General features: G+C 37.4%; 1 protein-coding gene across 11 annotated transcripts in view; it reads right to left on the bottom strand.

Moving 5' to 3' along the window:
* The window catches only part of FAM13A (family with sequence similarity 13 member A), a 346,516-nt gene that overhangs the window by 158,949 nt on the left and 169,115 nt on the right, over nucleotides 1–18,452 (bottom strand). The gene's annotated exons all lie outside the window — the stretch shown is intronic.

Genomic DNA, 18,452 nt, shown 5'->3' on the forward strand with positions numbered 1-18,452 from the left:
ACCTGCTCCATCCCTCCCGGGACAAGATTCATCCCTTGGTCCAGTGTTTCCATGCTGGAGATGCTACCTGCCGGTTAGTTATTTAGTAGCCATCTCAGTTATCAGATGGACTGTTGCAGTATCACAGTGCTTGTGTTCAAGTAACCCTTCTTTTACTTAATAATAGCCCCAAAGTATGATGTTGGCAATTCAGACATGCCAAAGAAAGCTGTAAAGTGCTTCCTTTAGAAAAGGTGCAAGTTCTCAGCTTAATAAGGAACAAAAAAATTATATGCTGAGATTTCTAAGATCTATGGTAACTTTTGTTAGAGTATATTGTTATAATTGTTCTATTTTATTATTAGTTATTGTTGTTAATCTCTTACTGTGCCTAATTCATAAATTAAACTTTATCAAAGGTATGTATGTGTATATATAGGATTCAGTACCATCAGCCGTTTCAGGCATCCACTGGGGGTGTTAGAACATATCCTCCATGGATAAGGGGGGACTACTGTATAAGAAGACACCACTAAGAAAATGAACAGTTAAGCTTCAGGGTGGAGAAAATATTTACAAAACATAACTGACAAATGATGGGTACCCAGAATATAAAGTACTCCTAAAACTTAGTAAAAAAAAGACAAAGAACTCAGTAGACAAACTGGGCAAAGGATTTGAATAGACATTTCAAAAATATATATAAATGGCCAATAAGCACATGAGAAAGTGCCCCAAATTATCAGTCATCAGGGAAATGCAGATTAAAGCCAAATAAGATACCACTATACATTCTTCAGAATGGGTAAAATGAAAAACACCCAAGTCCCGGAACAGGAAAAATCTAATTAAAGCAAAAAAACACAAAAAATAAAATCGGAACAGTTGTTCCTTTTGGGTGGTAGTGTCACGGAATAGGTGCCCTGAGGAACTCAAAGGTGGGTTTGGAAGCAATTAACTGTTTTTCCAAGTTGTTTCTTTTCCTTTTGTATGTTAAGGAGATGTAACCACCAGCCATCCTGAAACTGACCAAGCCTCACCACAAGAGCTATGCCCATGACCTTTGCCTTATTTTTAATACAAAGATCTCTCCAGGAGCTTAGGCCTCATAATGTGGAAGCATGTTCTCCAACTGAGCCTGTGCAAGTGAACACCTGCCTCTCCCTTTTGAATATTCATTCCCCAACCAAATAAAATTTCCTGCTTTCCTTTGTTCAGGGACGCCATGACTTTGGAAACAATTCCTCATGGCCTCCTATTTGCTGCAAATACACTTTACTTTGTGAGACAACTTCCACTGGTGTAGAGTCTTATTGAACTCACCAGGAGGCCAGCCCACTTGGTTCAGTATCAGTAGGGATGGGGATGAACTGGGGAGGGGCATCAGGGAACTTTCTGAGGTGTTGGCAATGTCCTACATTTTGATGAAAGTTTAGATTACACAGGTGTATGCATTTTTAATAGTCATCAAATGACATATTTAAGATTGTGTATTTCACTACACAATGTATTTCACATTTGATTTCACATCAAAAAGTAAACAAGTACTGAACTCTAATGAACTGCATGCTCAAGTATTTAGAGGTGAAGTGTGTGTGTGTGTGTGTGTGTGTGTATATAACACGCACATATATATATATTATGCAACTTACATTGAGATACAGTCACGTGCTGCATAATGTTTCGGTAAACGTCGGACAGCATATATGATGGTGGTCCGATAAGATTAGCACCATATAGCCTAGGTGTGTAGTAGGCTGTACCATCCAGGTTTGTGTAAGTACACTCTACGATGTTTGTACAATGATGAAATTGCCAAACGACAAATTTCTCAGAATGCATCCTTGTTAAGTGATGCATGACTATACATCAAAAATAGCATGGGTTGAAAGATGGATAAAGGATGGATAGATCCATAGGTAATAAAGTACATAGAGTAAAACAATTATACAATGTGGGTGGTAAGTATATGTGTGTTCATTGTAAAATTTTTCCTACTTTCTATCTTAAAGTTTTCATAATAAAATGTTGGAAGAAATATATAAGTAAGAAATCAGTATAGTTTTATTTACATTGAAAGCCGGTCTAATATACCAGATTTTGTTTTCTAAAAACATAGTCTCTGCCAAAAGGAACTCCTTGGAGAAATGGCTGGTCCCAGGTTCACGCCAGGAAAAGTGCAAGGTAAGCTCAAGATAAATGAGTACATATTTCAAGTACACAGGAGCGAGATAGCCCTGATGGCCTAGTGGTTGAAGTTCGGCATGCTCTGCTTCCGCGGCCTGGGTTTGGCTCCCAGGGGAGGAACCAGGCCACTTGTCTGTCAGTAGCCACGTTGAGGTGGTGGCTCACAAAGAAGAAGAACCTCACAAAATTGTAAGGAGAACTTACAACTACACACAACTATGAACTGGGGCTTGCGGTTGGGGCGAGGAAGAAAAAGGGAGGAAGACTGGCAACAGATGTTAGCTTAGGATGAATCTTCCCTTGCAAAAACAACAAAAAATATTGTATTCGTTAAAAAAAGAAAAAAAAAGTATACAGCAGCCGGTTTGAAGGGTCTCCCACTGGCAAATGTGGGACATTTTAAGCAAACAATAAATAAACAAAAGGCTTATAACTCACTGAATTATAAGGAATCCATGAGTCTGTAATAATAGTAGAAGACTGGAGTGGGATGGGTGGGACACTCTTCTTACAGAAAAATGCCAGTTAATAAATGTAGAAGAAATGCTAGAATTAGAAAATTACTATTTTGTATTCCCAGGAAAATAATTGATTCATACAAGGAACATCAGTATAAGCTTACAACATTATTATGTGAGAGGTGTTGCGGAACAGGATATTCACTTGCTGTCAAAGATTACTTATCAGTTACACAAGGAGAAAGGTAGCTTTACAATGGAGAGATCTGGCAGACACCACCGCAACCAAGTTATCAAACTTAGCACCAGCGAATAATGAAAGAAGTAGATGTTACGTGCTTCCTGATGGGATGCAATGGGAAGCACACAACAAAAAAATTAATCTCAATCCACTAATGAAGAAACAATCAGATAAATCTAAACTGTGGAATATTCCACAACAAGGATTGGCAAATTTTTTCTGTACAGGCCCAGATAGCAAACATTTTAGGCTTTGCAGGCAGTAAGGTCTCTGCTGCAACTACTCAAGTTTGTGTTGTGGTGTGAATGGGTCTGGCTGTATTCCAATACAATTTTATTTTCAAAAACAGGTGGCGGGTCTTGACTGATGGGCTGCAGTTTGCCCATCTCTATTCTGTCCCATGAAAACTGTCCAAGAGTTCAAAAAATGTCAGTATCACGAAAGAAAAAAAAAAAAGGCAGGATGACTGTTCTACATTAAAGGAGTCTAAAGCTACATGGCAATAAAACTCAATGTTTGATCCTTGATCAGACACTGGACATTAAAAGCATTTTGGGGACAAATGGAAAAATTTGAATGTGGACCAAAAAAATTACATTATATTTATTGTATCAATATTTTTTTTTTAAAGATTTTATTTATTTATTTTTTCCCCCCAAAGCCCCAGTAGATAGTTGTACGTCATAGCTGCACATCCTTCCAGTTGCTGTATGTGGGACGCGGCCCCAGCATGGCCGGAGAAGCGGTGGGCGCCGGGGATCCGAACCCGGGCTGCCAGCAACGGAGCGCGTGCACTTAACCGCTAAGCCATGGGGCCGGCCCTATTGTATCAATATTAAATTCCTTCAGTGTGATAATGGGATTAACACGATGCCCTTGTTTTTATGAGATACATGCTAAAAACATGATGTCTGAAAATTACTTTCAAAAAGGAGAGATAAAGCAGATGTGGCAAAATGTTAAAACAAAATAAGCTGTCTACTAATCTGTGTTCATCAATAAAATGGGTACGTAAAAGAAAAACAAACAACAGTTCATTGAAAAGAAAAACAATGACCCAAAGGGCAACACATAATGGAAATTTTCTTAAAAACTGCAACTACTTTTTGGACCTTCAAAGAATGTAATTACATTTTATTGTACCAAGAACAACTTCTAAAGTTTCCAAACATACGAAGTAAGATCGATTTTGCCAAGGATGTTTAAACATCAACACCAAACTGGTTGTCTTGTCTCCATTTTCTGATTTCGAAAAAAGAATGATCCACAGGCAGCCTTTAATTTTCGCTAAGGTCTAATCAATAAACAAGATGCTGTGCTTGTATCTGCCCTGTCAAAGTCTATAATGAACGTTCAGTCAAAATATTTTTGTTAGTCTTAGCACTTTATGAGAGAAGCTCCCCACATTTTCTCAAAATATCCCAAACTCCACATGTCCCAAACTAAACTCATCCTCCTCCCAACCCTCAAATAAACTCCTTTTCCTTTAGTTCTCACCTTCATGAAGAGAAGAAACATCCACCCACTCTGATCTGGAAGTCATCCCTCTGTTTCCTCCCCATTTACCAAGTCCTGAGGTTTTTATCTATTTACCTTCCCTCTCTACCTATCACTTAGTTTGGGCCATTCCCATTTCTCATTTGGACCACAGCTTCCTAACAAGTCTCCTCCGTTTTCAATCTATTCTCTCTGTTGAGAGGGGTGATCTGATCTTATTCCCTGATTGAAATCGTTTAATGGCTTTCCACTTCCTATAGTCTATAATCCAAACTTTATGGCATCACATAAATTGCACCAGACTATTGCCACAGGTTCATTTCCTGCCACTTCTCTAGACACACTATACCCTGTAAGACCAAGATTTTTGCAATTGTATAAACTGGCACATTCTCTCTGTACCCCCCTCCCTTTGTACATGCTGTTCCTCCTGCAACACACCCTCTCACCAGACTTAAATTCTATCTTGGCTACTTAGTACGTATGAAATTTCTCTAGGACTTCAACACAGGCATAGTAGTAATCACTTGCCTTCTTTTTAGTTTGCGTATTATAATACAAAGAAGACTATGACTCCTCATTTATGCACCAAATTCCATCTATATGCTAATGATTCTTGAATTTGTATCTTTGTCAAGATCTCTCTTCTGAGCTCCAAGCCTATATCCAGCCATGATGTTCAATTAACATCTCCATTTAGAGGATAGTGAAACTAAAGAAGAAAGCTTACAGAGCACACAGCAGGGCCAGGGTTCAAACCATTAGGTATATGGTCTCCAGCCAGCTCCTTCCCCAGCCCTGGAAACTGAGAGTCATCTTTGACACTTCCCTTTCCTTTATCTCTCACACCAAATCCATCACCAAGTTCTAATTTTATCATTAATAAAGATCTCAAATAGGTCTACTTCTCTTCATCTCTATTCATTCCAGGCTTCCATAAATTATTGCTTGGACAACTAACTGCGACTGCTTCCTAACTGGTTTTTCCACTTCCACGTTTGCTCTCTCCCAACTGTATTCACCACATAGGAGCCAGATTTATATTTTCTAAACATAAATTTGGTTACAGTTTTCCTTATTTAAAGTTTATCAATGTTTTCCCCATTTGTTTTGGCGAAATCCCCAAATTCCTTTTTTTAAATTACTTTATTGAGGTGACATTGGCTTACAACATTGTGTAAATTTCAGGGGTACATCACTGTATTTCAGTTTCTATATAGACTATATAGAAATTGCGTATAGCAATTGTATATAGCATTGTGTTCACCACCCAAGTCCAGTTTTTATCTGTCACCGTACATATATGCCCCTTTACACCTTTCTTTCGTCCTCCCCCCACCCTCTTCTCCTCTGGTAACCATAATCTGTTCCCCTTACCTATGTGTTTGTTTATCTTCCACATGAGTGAAATCATATGGTATTTGTCTTTTTCTCAAATTCTTAATAGCCTACAAGGCCATTCTCCAGCCTATGTGGAGGTCCTCTCTGCTTCTCATACTGGCCTTCAGCCTCCTTCCAGGGGCCTCCTTCAGTTATCCAGCCCCAGGGCCTTCTCAAATGCTGTTACAACATTTGAAATTCTCTTCCCCCATTCCTCAACTATTGTCACTTACCTTTGGTCTCAAAAGAAACCTCTCTTCCTTCAAGAGGCCTTCCCTGATGCGTCAGATTAAATCAGCACCCCTGTTATATGCTTTCAGTGCACTCTATTTTCCTTCCTAGCAATTCACACAATTTGCAACTAAATGTTTGAGTGTTAGTCTGTGTTCCTCACTAGATTCAAAGCTCCATGTACCAAGTGCAATATCTAAATGCTCAGCTTCTACTTCAATGCCTGTCATATGGTAGACAATTAAGTATTTTGAAAAAATAAATTAATTCAGGCTAAATGCCTGCTAAGACAAAGAGAAGAAATAACCAAAACAGATATGACTCAGCATGAAACGACCAAGAGGATTAACATCAGAAGGTGAATACAACTCAGAATATGTAAGCAAAATCACTATGGGCCCAGATGACATACAACCAATTGCAATAATGTGCATAATTTATATTTTTACATTCTAATTATGCCAATTTTCAAAACCCAAGATTAACTCTAAACTGAGACTTTGGCAATCTAAATTTATGTTTCTATCCTGAGCCTATGATCTAAAGCAAATTATTTCTCTGTGCTTCCTTCTTCCTTAAGGACACTTAACATTTCTGTTGTGAAAATGAACAGTAATGATTAAAATTTAAACTTAAGAGGAAAATAGTTTGAAAAGTCCAGTATTATTCTGTAGTATGAATGAAATGGAAGTATAACAACCAACTCTGCCCAATGTCAGACCGGCATCATAATAAATAACGTAATACGGTTATTCTGTTCTAAAGTCTATTCAATAGACCATAGGCAGATTAACCTTTGTGTGTGTGTGTGTGTGTGTGTGAGGAGATCAGCCCTGTGCTAACATCTGCCAGTCCTCCTCTTTTTTTGTCAAGGAAGACTGGCCCTGGGCTAACATCCGTGCCCATCTTCCTCCACTTTATATGGGACGCCGCCATAGCATGGCTTGCCAAGCAGTGCATCGTTGTTCGCCCAGGATCCGAACCTGCCAACCCTGGGCCGCCTCAGCGGAGCGCACGCACTTAACTACTTGCGCCACCGGGCCGGCCCCTAGGCAGATTAATCTTAATACACACTTACCCTCTGGTCATGTCACTTCTTTACTCACAACTTTCACTGCCAATATTTTTAATATATAATTAATTCACACAGCTACTTAAGAAAAACACTAAAATTGCAATTGAGAGCTATATGGAAAAGTACACTGAACTGAAAGATACTTCAGAAAAGAGGAAATGTAAATAACAGCAAGCCTGGATACAGAAATACACAGAATTTCATTAGCAATAAATAAAGTATGCAATTTGGAACAGTCTTACTTTTAGTCCTCTTTGCTCATAGACAAGGATTAAATTTTAACACCCAATGCTGGTGAGGATGTGTGCAATTGGCACTCTCATATTTTCCAGTGGCTGTGCATATTTTTATAACTCTTTAGTAAAAACTTAACTTAGCAATAGGTTTTAAGGGCCATAAAAATATTTATACTTTTGAACTAGTGAATCCACTTTTAGCAATCTATCCTGTGGAAATAATTCTAACTAAAAAATAAACCTCATGCTGAAAAATGTTTAACAAAACAGTATTTATAACATTGAATAATATTATAACAATATATTAAGGGAAAATAGAAGAAAATTGCTTATAAAATATATCTTTCTCAAATACACCCACAAATATGTAGGAAAAGAGGCAAAAATATTACACATCAAAATGCTATGAGTGATTATATTAATAGAGGTAGAGAAAGGGGAGCTGGCTTTTTGCTTCTTTCCTCTGTTGTCTTTCTTTTTCCAGTGTTATTTGGCTTTTATAATCAAGAAAATTAACAAAAAAAACTTCAGTGGCTCCCCACTGTCTGTTTAATGAGGTTTAAATTTATGAGTATCAATCTCCTATTCAAAGTTTACCTCCACTTCCCCCTTTAATCTTATCTTATACCCTCAACCCTTATACTGTACACAGCCCTTAACAAGGCCCCTCACAGCAGGACCAATCGTGGTGCTCATTCCAGTTTAGGTAGTTAAATGAACGAATCTTTTCTTTCTGAAAATTTTCTGGCTCACTCCCTCCTGGAGAGTGATATATTTTAGTTAAAGCCAATTTGGTACTTTTAAGAGAGATTATATTTCCATAAAAAGACTATAAAAGTAGTAATCTATTTAATTTGGAAATAGGCATTAGATAAAGTCAATGGGGACACTATACCAGTAATTTTTTTTTCATTTGTAGACATATATATTAACTTACTTTATTTTCTACTTACTATATTTCTCTTAAAATAGAAAGTATAATTGCTTCAATAAATCAATTTAAAGTTATATTCCATACCTAGAATTTTGTTTTCTTATTTAAAATTCATTCCATTAACATTTGAGATGCAAAGTAAACTTGAACATTCTCAATATTGGTTTTCAATATAATTATTAGGTAAAGCTAATGATTTAGGATTATAAGAATTAAGGCAGTATTTAGTTATTGCTCTAAGAATCTTCTCTAGCATTTTTAGAACTATTTAACGCCTACAAATTCTGGATACAAGAGTCCCCAACAAACAAGTGGATTTTACATTTGCATCTGATACTGTGGGGCAATGAATAAACACTTGTTATCACAATGAGCAGAAAGTCCAAGCTTACATGGCCTGATGATATGAAACTTAACATGTAATTCTCCACAGCAACAGCCACATTGCAGGCAAGGTGCTAGATTCCTAGGATACTCTACTAAGGCCTAGTTAGCTTATTACACTGACAGTCTGGTAGGCTGGCCCGATAGAGTCTTGTATTCCAAAAGCTCATATAAAATGGTTTTCAGAATGGCTGATGAGAAGAAGTTGTGTGCAGTCAGACGCCTTTACATACAAAACATGTCTAATGTTGGTAACTGAGAATAGCTGCTGTCATCATGGAGAAAAATGTACAGTCACTATAAAAAAAGTTCAGACCTTTTGCACTTAAGACGGACTGTGAGTTATGGGTTAAGAAGTAAAATAAGAGGGCCGGCCCGTGGCTTAGCGGTTAAGTGCACGCATTCCGCTACTGGTGACCCGGGTTTGGATCCCGGGCGCGCACCGACGCACCGCTTCTCCGGCCATGCTGAGGCGGCGTCCCACATACAGCAACTAGAAGGATGTGCAGCTATGACATACAACTATCTACTGGGGCTTTGGGGAGAAAAAAGGAGGAGGATTGGCAATAGATGTTAGCTCAGAGCCAGTCTTCCTCAGCAAAAAGAGGAGGATTAGCACGGATGTTAGCTCAGGGCTGATCTCCCTCACAAAAAAAAAAAAAAGAAGTAAAATAAGAAAAAAAGATAACTTGCACTAGGCCCTACATGCTTATTCCATGTTCCAGACAGTATACCAAGTACTTAAATGTATCATCTTTAATTCTCACAGCTACTCTTCAAAGGAGGCAGTATCACACAACACGGCAGGGAGGACTGCGGAAATGGGAGGACTAGGAGGGCAGACTTTGAGCTTTAGGATCCGATGTCTCTGGCACTTACCTATACAACCTTGGGAAAGTTAAGTCGTCTCTCTAAGCTTCCATTTTCTCATCCATAAAGAAAGAAGGAAAATGCAGTAGAATCCTACTGCTGTTTACCAAATATTGGTAAAGTTCCTACCAGGCACATCATAGGGTTGCATTTCCTGTCCCCACACTGGCTGGGTGGAGCAATGTGATTAGTTCCGGCCAATGAGTCAGGAGCAGAAGTAATGAGATTACTTCTGAGCCACAGCATTTAACTGTCAATGCAAGATCCTACAGAACCCCTTATTGTTCCTCTGATGCAGTAACTGGCCACATTTGAGATGGGCTGCTGTCAGTACTGGTCCCCGAGTGACTAGCATAAGCAGAGCCCCCTTGTCAATCTAAATTGGACAGGCAACATGAGCAAGAAATAAACGTTGTTTTAAGCCACTAAGATTCTGGGATTGCTTATTACTGAAGTATAACCAGGGCTAAGTAGACTGATAAAGGTCATTTTTACCCCATAGTGTTATGAGTATTAGTGAAGTAATATTAGAAATATTTTTCACAGTGTCTAGCACACAGTAAATGTTCAATAAGTGACACCTATATTATTATCCTTCTTTTATAAATTAGAACACTGAGACAGCAAAATATTCAATAATGTGTCCAAGGGCACACTACTGTCAAGTGACAAGAGTTGCTTCTGTAAGACTGTAGAGCCAGAGATCTTTTCATGAAGTCACCCTTTTCTGGTCATTTGACCCAGCAAAAAAATCAAAACTCTCTAATAATCATCTTTTTGTACATATATATGCCTTTTTGTCCTTGTTCTAAAATACTCCCTCTGTTACAGAAAAATAAATTTTCTTTTATTCTTTGCTTTCTGTTAGTTTGGTGTTTATTTTGCATAATAAATTTTCTCATAAAGCAAGGCATTCTTTCTGCAAGATTTAACAATTAACCTCTTCTACAATTTGGCTGCAGCCTGTCTTTCAGAACTTATCTTCTGCTTCCCTTCATAAACCTTCTACCCATGTTAGTCTGGTCTACAAATGCTGATTAAAATATACGATGCCCATTTTCTCCTTCTAGCCTTTGCTTATGTTATTCTAACTGAAATCTTTCCTCTGTCCAGTTTTCCAATTCTTTTTTAAGATTTTGACTTAAATTCTATTTCTTCTACAAAGCCAGCTCTGACCAATTTAATAGCACATATGGTCTATTCTACTTATTTGAAATATAATTTCATATGCTTTTATAAGACACCCTTGTACTACTGCAGGGTCATAAAGCCTGGAAACTGCATTTCCCAGAATCCCTTGCCAGTAGGGTTCTGGTTAATTTCTTCCAATGAGGAATCCCCTTGAGATCTGGAAGGCAGAAGATAAGATGACCTACTCTGAGTACTGTTAACTGACTCACAGAATTCACTGAAAGCAAGTAGATCAGAAGAAAATTCGGTTTTTATGTTTTTGAGGGAATTTAATGTCAATCTCCCTCAAACCACAACAAACAAACGAACAAACCACTACCCCTACCAGAAAAAAACATCCGCTTGGACTAAGAAAAAAAATTATTTGCTGTTCAAGAGTTAAAACAACCCGTCACCAAACTTTCACGAGCGAGAGGCAAGCTGTAGTTTAAGGAAGACACACTCGCTATACCCACTTCAAGAAGAACGATAACAAGAAGGGGATTCTAAAAAGGGAACACAGAGCCAGAAAGAAAATGGACAACCGCGTTGCTCACAGAAAGCAGAATCTAGGGCTAATCAAAGCGCCTCCACTACTTCCTGGGCACATTTGTGTGTACTGGAGTGTGAATTGGATTGTTTAGTGTCCCATTTGTACATGGGGTGGGTGTGTGTGGAGGGAGGGACAGACAAGTTTATTTCATGGATTCTCAAACCAAGAGGAACCATCTCTAGACCCGATGGAGTATTGATGTATCCCCCAGAAATTCTGGAGCTTGAGCTGGTAGTAATGACTGGTTGGTTCTTTGGATTTTCACCCTTGTGGAAGGATTATGTTTTCTACTATTTTCTAATAAATGGGAAAATACATTTGGCAAACAGAAGGGCGGGCTGTGGCAACAACAAGGTTATGTATTCACCAACGCCTATTTCATTTTCCTCTTCCTGGGCACACTGGAAAACTACATTTCCCAGACTCCCACGAATATTACTGAGGTCTGGAATGTGAACAGAAGGGACAAATGTTGCTTCCGTGCTGAGGTGGTTAAGTGTCCGTAAACTTTGCATATGCTTTTTCTCTTCTTTTTCACTGCTGATATTAGAAGCCACGTTTTTATTTTGATTTTATTTATTTATTTTTTGGTGAGGAAGATTAGCCCTGAGCTAACATCTGTGTCCATCTTCCTCCATTTTATGTTGGACGCCTGCCACAGCATGGCTTGATAAGCAGTGTGTAGGTTCGCGCCCAGGATCTGAACCTGCAAACCCCAGGCCGCCGAAGCAGAGTGCGCAAACTTAACCACTATGCCACCGGGCAGGCCCCAGAAGCCACGTTTTTAGATGATACAGTTGAAAGAAGGAAGCAGCCTGTGATCTGAATCACAGCTTAGAGGCTTGCTGCCTAGGAATCTCAGCCCACTCACATCACACTGTGAGAGGAGTGAGAAATAAACTTTTTGATGGAAGCCAATGATATGACGGGGATGTTTGTTACAGAAGTTAGTGTTAATAACCTTGGTCATAAGTGTAGAACAGGGGAAATTGGAATAAAAAGGTCAGGGAGATCTTGAGGGTTAGTCAACAGTTATGGCAACCAGGCTAAGATTTGGTTGTTGGCAAAAAAGAACCGCAAACCAAAAGGTAGATCTGAGATCAGAAAGTCAGTCTAGCACATGTGATGTTTTAATTTAGTTGCTGTATATATGTCTGGTCTCCTGCTCGACCGAGTTCCTTGAGGTAAGAGACAGCGGCTTTCCACCTTTGCATCCCTAGCACCTGGCATAGGATAGATGTGATGAAATGTCCAAACTGAGCCTAAGCTTCGGGGTGTTTATCAAAGCAGGGCAGAAACCTAAGAGGAGATGATTCAGGCCAGGAGTGGTCAGGGATCAGGTATCCAGACTCAGTCTTAGCAGACTGGGTACTCGAGACCAGGGAGTCCAGGCTGGCTGTGCCCCAGAGTCCACAGCAGTGTTAACCTAGATACTCTCACAGAGGTCCTGCTAGTCCCTGGGTTAGGGTTACCACTGCTGACAGCATCAGCAAAGAGGCGAAGTATAAAGATGGGGATTAAATGAGCCAAATGATCAAGATTAAGAGATTAGGCAGGGACACCCAGATACACCATCACTTTCATATTATTATTTAAAATTACTACCTTACCCTGTATTATTGTCTATTTGACAATATATCTGTATGTTATAAAATATCACAGAACACAGGCAAATACACCCATTAGCCATTAATTCTAAAAGATTCCAGGAATTCTTCAAATAGATTAGTAGTGACTTAAGATACCAAATAAAGAATATTCTTAAAATAAATAAAAGATTTAGTCATAGATATAACTCTAATGATAAATGAACAAAGTTATTTATTTTTTAAAATCTTATGTCACTAAGCATTGAAGAGTGATTTGCAAAGTGATTTCCCAAGATAATGGAAAAGGCAAAAAAGAAACAGATTTTAATCATCCAGCACCTATGGGGAGATGGCAAAATATGGAGCTTTTTCTATCTAGTGAAATAAACATACTTTCATATACACAAACACATGGGGGCAGAAAAAGCAGATGGGAAATTTTAGCAAGAAAAGCTCAAAAGAGACAAATCAGGAAAAGATACACATAAACCCCCAAATCTTAAATTCCAGATATAATTATGTCTTTAATGGTTATTGAACTCTTTCCAAAGGAAATACATACTAAATTTGACTAGATTCTTACAAGAGGAAATTCTCCATAACCAAAGACACACACACACACTCACTGCACTCATTCGGAATAAGAGAAAAAATTGATTGATTCATTCATTCATTTTCAATATTTATTGAGGGTGCACTATGTGTTTAGCACTGTGAAATTATTACCAAAAACAAAAAAAGAAAGAAAAAAATCAAGGATGAAAACAGCATGATCCTACAAGAGAGTTCTCTAATGTAGTAAAGGACACTCACATCAAAAGAGGTTTTTATTTTATTTATTTATTTGTTTTCTTGGTGAGGAAGATTGGCCCTGAGCTAACATCTGTGCCAATCTTCCTCTACTTTGTATATGGGCTGCCGCCACAGCATGGCTTGATGAGCGGTGTAGGTCTGAGCCAGGATCCAAACCCGCGAACCTGGGCGGCCGAAGCAGAGTGTTCCGAACCCAACCACTACACCACCGGGCCGGCCCAAAAGAGGCTTTTAGTAAACAGAGCAAATACACTCAAAAGAACTGATCATCAAGCTTCAGTATCACATCACAGAAAAACCATATTTAAAATATATGTCTATGAAGGAAAAGCTGACAGACATTAGGAAATAAAGAAGGTCTACCATATGAATAGCAGATACAGAGAAGAAAGGAAATAATAACAATCAGAGATCAATGAAATGAGAAACAAAGATATAATAGAGAATCAACAAAATTAAAGCTGGTTCTTTGAAGGGACTAACAGAAGAGACAAATCTCTGGCAATCCTAATCAACAGCAAAAAAGAGAAGGTCCTAAAAGATAATATTAGAAATAAAAAAAAAGGTTCTAACTACAGATAAAATAAAGATTTTTAAAATAAGGGGAAACATGGAAATATTTTATGTTGATAAATTTAATTAGTTAAAATAGGCAATTTCCTAGAAAATATAACTTAAAGCTGATTCAGAAGAAATATAAAACATAAATAGAACTATAAGCATTAAAGAAATTGAATCAGCAGTTAAAAATCTACTTGCCAAAACAAATTTAAAAACAAACAAAACGAAGTTAAAAACAAACCAATAAACCTCACCGGACCCAGACAGTTTTATAGGTATGTTCTGCCAAATACTGAAGGGACTGATAATCCTCATCTTAAACTGTTTCAGAGATTAGAAAAGACAGACTCTCTTCAACTCATTTTATTAGGCTAGCATAACCTTTATACCAAAAGTAGATAAAACAAAAAACATATTTATAAACATAGATGCAAAAGCACCAAACAAAATATCAGCTATCCAAATCTTACAAGGTATTTAAAAATATGTATCAAGGCCAAGTTCACCACTGGTTTATTCCAGTGATGCAGTGTTGGTTTAAGGTTAGAAAATCTATCAGTATAACTTCCCACAATAAAAGAATAAAGAAGCAAAACCATGCAATTATCTTAACATATGCAGAAGAAAACATTTGCTAAAATTTAACACTCGACTCAAGATAAAAACTCTTAGCAAACTATCAATTTAAGGGCAACCTCCTTAAGCTTATAAAGCTTATCTACCAAACACCTACAGCAAATATCATAAATCTAATAATAAGTACATGTGTGAAAAAATATATATGAAAACAGAGACACTAACTACTTCCATATGAAACAAAAGAAGCAATTAAATAATTTATTTTTCATTTTCAAGTCTTTACGAGGGTCTGCTATGTGCCTGGCATTGTGAAAAAAAGGAAAGAGAGAGAAAGAGAAAGGAAGAAAAGGAAGGCAGAAAAAGAAGAAAGGAAGAAGTCATGCTAATACTAAAAGTCAGATGTAGAAACTTTCCCTTAAAATTAGGAAGCAAGTCAAAGAAGCATGTTATCACCACCTCTATTTAACCTTATACTGGAAGTTCTAGAACACAGTACAAGAAAAAAGAAATTAAATGATAAAAGGCTTGAAAAGGGATAAACAATGCTCAATATTTCCAGATGATAGGACTGTCTACTAGGGAAGTCAAAGAGAACTGATCAACAAAATATTAGACCTAGTGAGAATTTGGCAAGGTTTCTAGACATAAAAGTCAACAATAAAAATCAGTTTTGACACTAAATATCAGGAACAAAGTTTGAAGACATAAAAAGTATTCCATCTCTAATACCTACAAAATGTGAGCTACCCAGGACATTTAAGAAGAAAATTATAATTTTTTAATCAAAAGATTCAAGAGGACCTGAGCAAATGGAGAGTTATATGATGGTCATGGATAAGATACCAATTCTCATGAGATTCATCTATCAACTCACTTTAAATTCTAACTAAAATTTCTCATGAAACTTGACAATATTCCACTGTAAAACTAAAGAATCAAGAATGGCCAAGATAATTTTCAAGAAGGAAAACAAAGTTGAAGGAACGTGTCCTACCAGACATCACTAATTAAGACACTGTGGTAATGACACAAGACAAACGAATAGATAAAGCAACAAATAATACAGTCCAGAAACAGAAAAAAATTGAGGGTCGGCCCCGTGGCTTAGCAGTTAAGTGCGCATGCTCCGCTACTGGTGGCCTGGGTTCAGATCCCGGGTTCACATCAACGCACCACTTGTCCAGCCATGCTGAGGCGGCGTCCCACAAATAGCAACTAGAAGGATGTAAACTATGACATACAACTATCGACTGGGGCTTTGGGGAGAAAAGGGGCGGTGGGGAAAGGAGGAGGATTGGCAATAGATGTTAGCTCAGGGTCGATCTTCCTCAGCAAAAAGAGGAGGACTGGCATGGATGTTAGCTCAGGGCTGATCTTCCTCACACACACACACACAAAATTGATATGTAATAGAAATGATATTTCAAAATGGTGAAAAGATGAGCTAAATATGTTAATTGATTTTCATACATAAAATTAGATTCCTACTTGATGCTTTACACAGAATTCAATTTCAAATGGATTAAGATCTACATATATGTAACGCAAAATTTAAAACTTTTGTAAAACAAAAACAGGCTTTTTATACACCTGAAATTTATAAACCAATGTAAAAAAAAAGTTTTCATTTGAACAGAAAAAAAAAAGGCTTTTTAAATGACATCAAGGTAGGTGAGAATTTCATAAACAAGATGCAGAAAAGCACAAAAACTAAAGACTGATAAATTTGACTACATCAAAATAAAAAGCTTTTATAAATTTTTTACATTGGGAGAAAGTATTTGGAACATATATAATTGCCAGCTAACAAACAAACTCTTACAAATCATTAAGAAAAAGACCAATAACCCAACAGTAACATTGGCAACAACAGGGGAAGCAGTATACAGATTAATGATCACAGATACGGCCAAAGTTTAATAAACATATGAAAACATAAACATATGAAAAGCTGTCCAGACGTATTAATCAGGATAGACCACATTATAGTGAAGGAACAAATTAACCCAAAAATCTCAGTGGCTTAAACAAAACAGAGGTTTACTTCTCAGTTATGAGACAGATCCAATGCAAGTTGACAGGGAGCTCTGCTCTACAAAAGTCACTACAGGACCATGCTCCACTGTCTAGTTGCTGTTCTGTAAGAAAGGGCTGATGAGTCATGCACAAATTTTTGAATTCTCTGCCCTTGAAGTGACATCTGTCACTTCTGCTCATTGCCTATAGGCCAGAAGTAGCTGACTGGCCCCACATAACTGCAACGGGGCTGGTAAACATTGGAGGAACACACGGATACTCAGTGAATAATAAATGTCTCTGTGACAACTAGAAATTAGAGAAATGCAAATTAAGACAATAGCAAGAGTCGCCTCACATTCACGTTGGGAGAAACAACAACAGCAAAAACTCTAATATTACCAAGGATTGGTAAGGACGTGAAAAATGGAAATAATCATACACAGCTGTTGAGCATGTAAATTGGCACAACATCCGAAGAGAGCATTTTTAATTCCTGGACAAAGATGTACCTACTTATAACCCTACTTCCAGAGGTGCATAAAAGGTGTCACGTGAAAATGATTCACTTAAAAATGGTTTGTAGGGGCTGGCCCAGTGGCACAAGCAGTTAATGGGCGCGCTCTGCTGCGGCGGCCTGGGGTTCGCTGGTTCAGATCCCCGGCGTGCACTGACGCACTGCTTGTTAAGCCATGCTGTGGCTGAGTTCCATATAAAGTAGAGGAAGATGGGCACGGATGTTAGCCCAGGGCCAGTCTTCCTCAGCAAAAAAGAGGAGGATTGGCATTGGATGTTAGCTCAGGGCTGGTCCTCCTCACAGACACAAAAAAAATGGTTTGTAATAGCAAATATTGGAAATGATCTAAATATTAGAGACAACCTAAATGTTGGAAAAACCTAGAATAATGGCTAAATAAACCGTGGTATATTCTTACTGAAAGTGAATATTAATAGAGCATATTAAACAGAAAAAAAGTTTCAGAAGGTGATGTACCGTATATTTTTTTATACAAAGTTTTAAAACCTGCAAAGCTATAATAAATATTGTGTATAGATATATAGGTATGTAGTTAGCCTATGATAATGTGCATGGAAATGATAAATATTAATTTCAAAAGTGTTACCTTGAAGGAGGAGAGATGGTACATTAGAGTACATTAGTCACAAAACTATTCATATCCACTAATTCTACTATAGGTAATAAAATCTAAGAAAATAATACTCTTCAACATTCAAAAGTCATTCTTGATTAACACTTACATAGTAGTCCTTTTTATATTAATGATAAATTAGAAACAGTCCCAAATATTCAAACTGTCTAAATATATGACAACACATGAAATATGATGATTATTAGATAAGATAATGTACATTAAGTAGTTAGTATAGTGTCTGGCATTTGATCAATGTTAGCTATCACCATCATCACTATTACTTCTACTACTACTGTTATTACTTTTATTAAAAGTAAGCATGCAAACTAGGTTGATGCATGGAAACATATAGTGGAAATAATGTTAATCGGAAAAAGTAAAATACTAATTAGAATGTACACTTTAATTGAAGCAACATAAAATAGGCACATGTCTGATTAACAACGATTTTAAAATAACTTGGAAACTTGGTAGAATTTAATGTTTAAGTTACTCTATTAATTTACATATTAAAATGAAGTTATATTGCCACTAAATTTTCTCAA

The sequence above is a fragment of the Ceratotherium simum genome, chromosome 8 (genome assembly GCF_057802395.1).
Source record: "Ceratotherium simum simum isolate JZ-2026a chromosome 8, ASM5780239v1, whole genome shotgun sequence".
In the NCBI taxonomy this organism is placed as follows: Eukaryota; Metazoa; Chordata; class Mammalia; order Perissodactyla; family Rhinocerotidae; genus Ceratotherium; species Ceratotherium simum.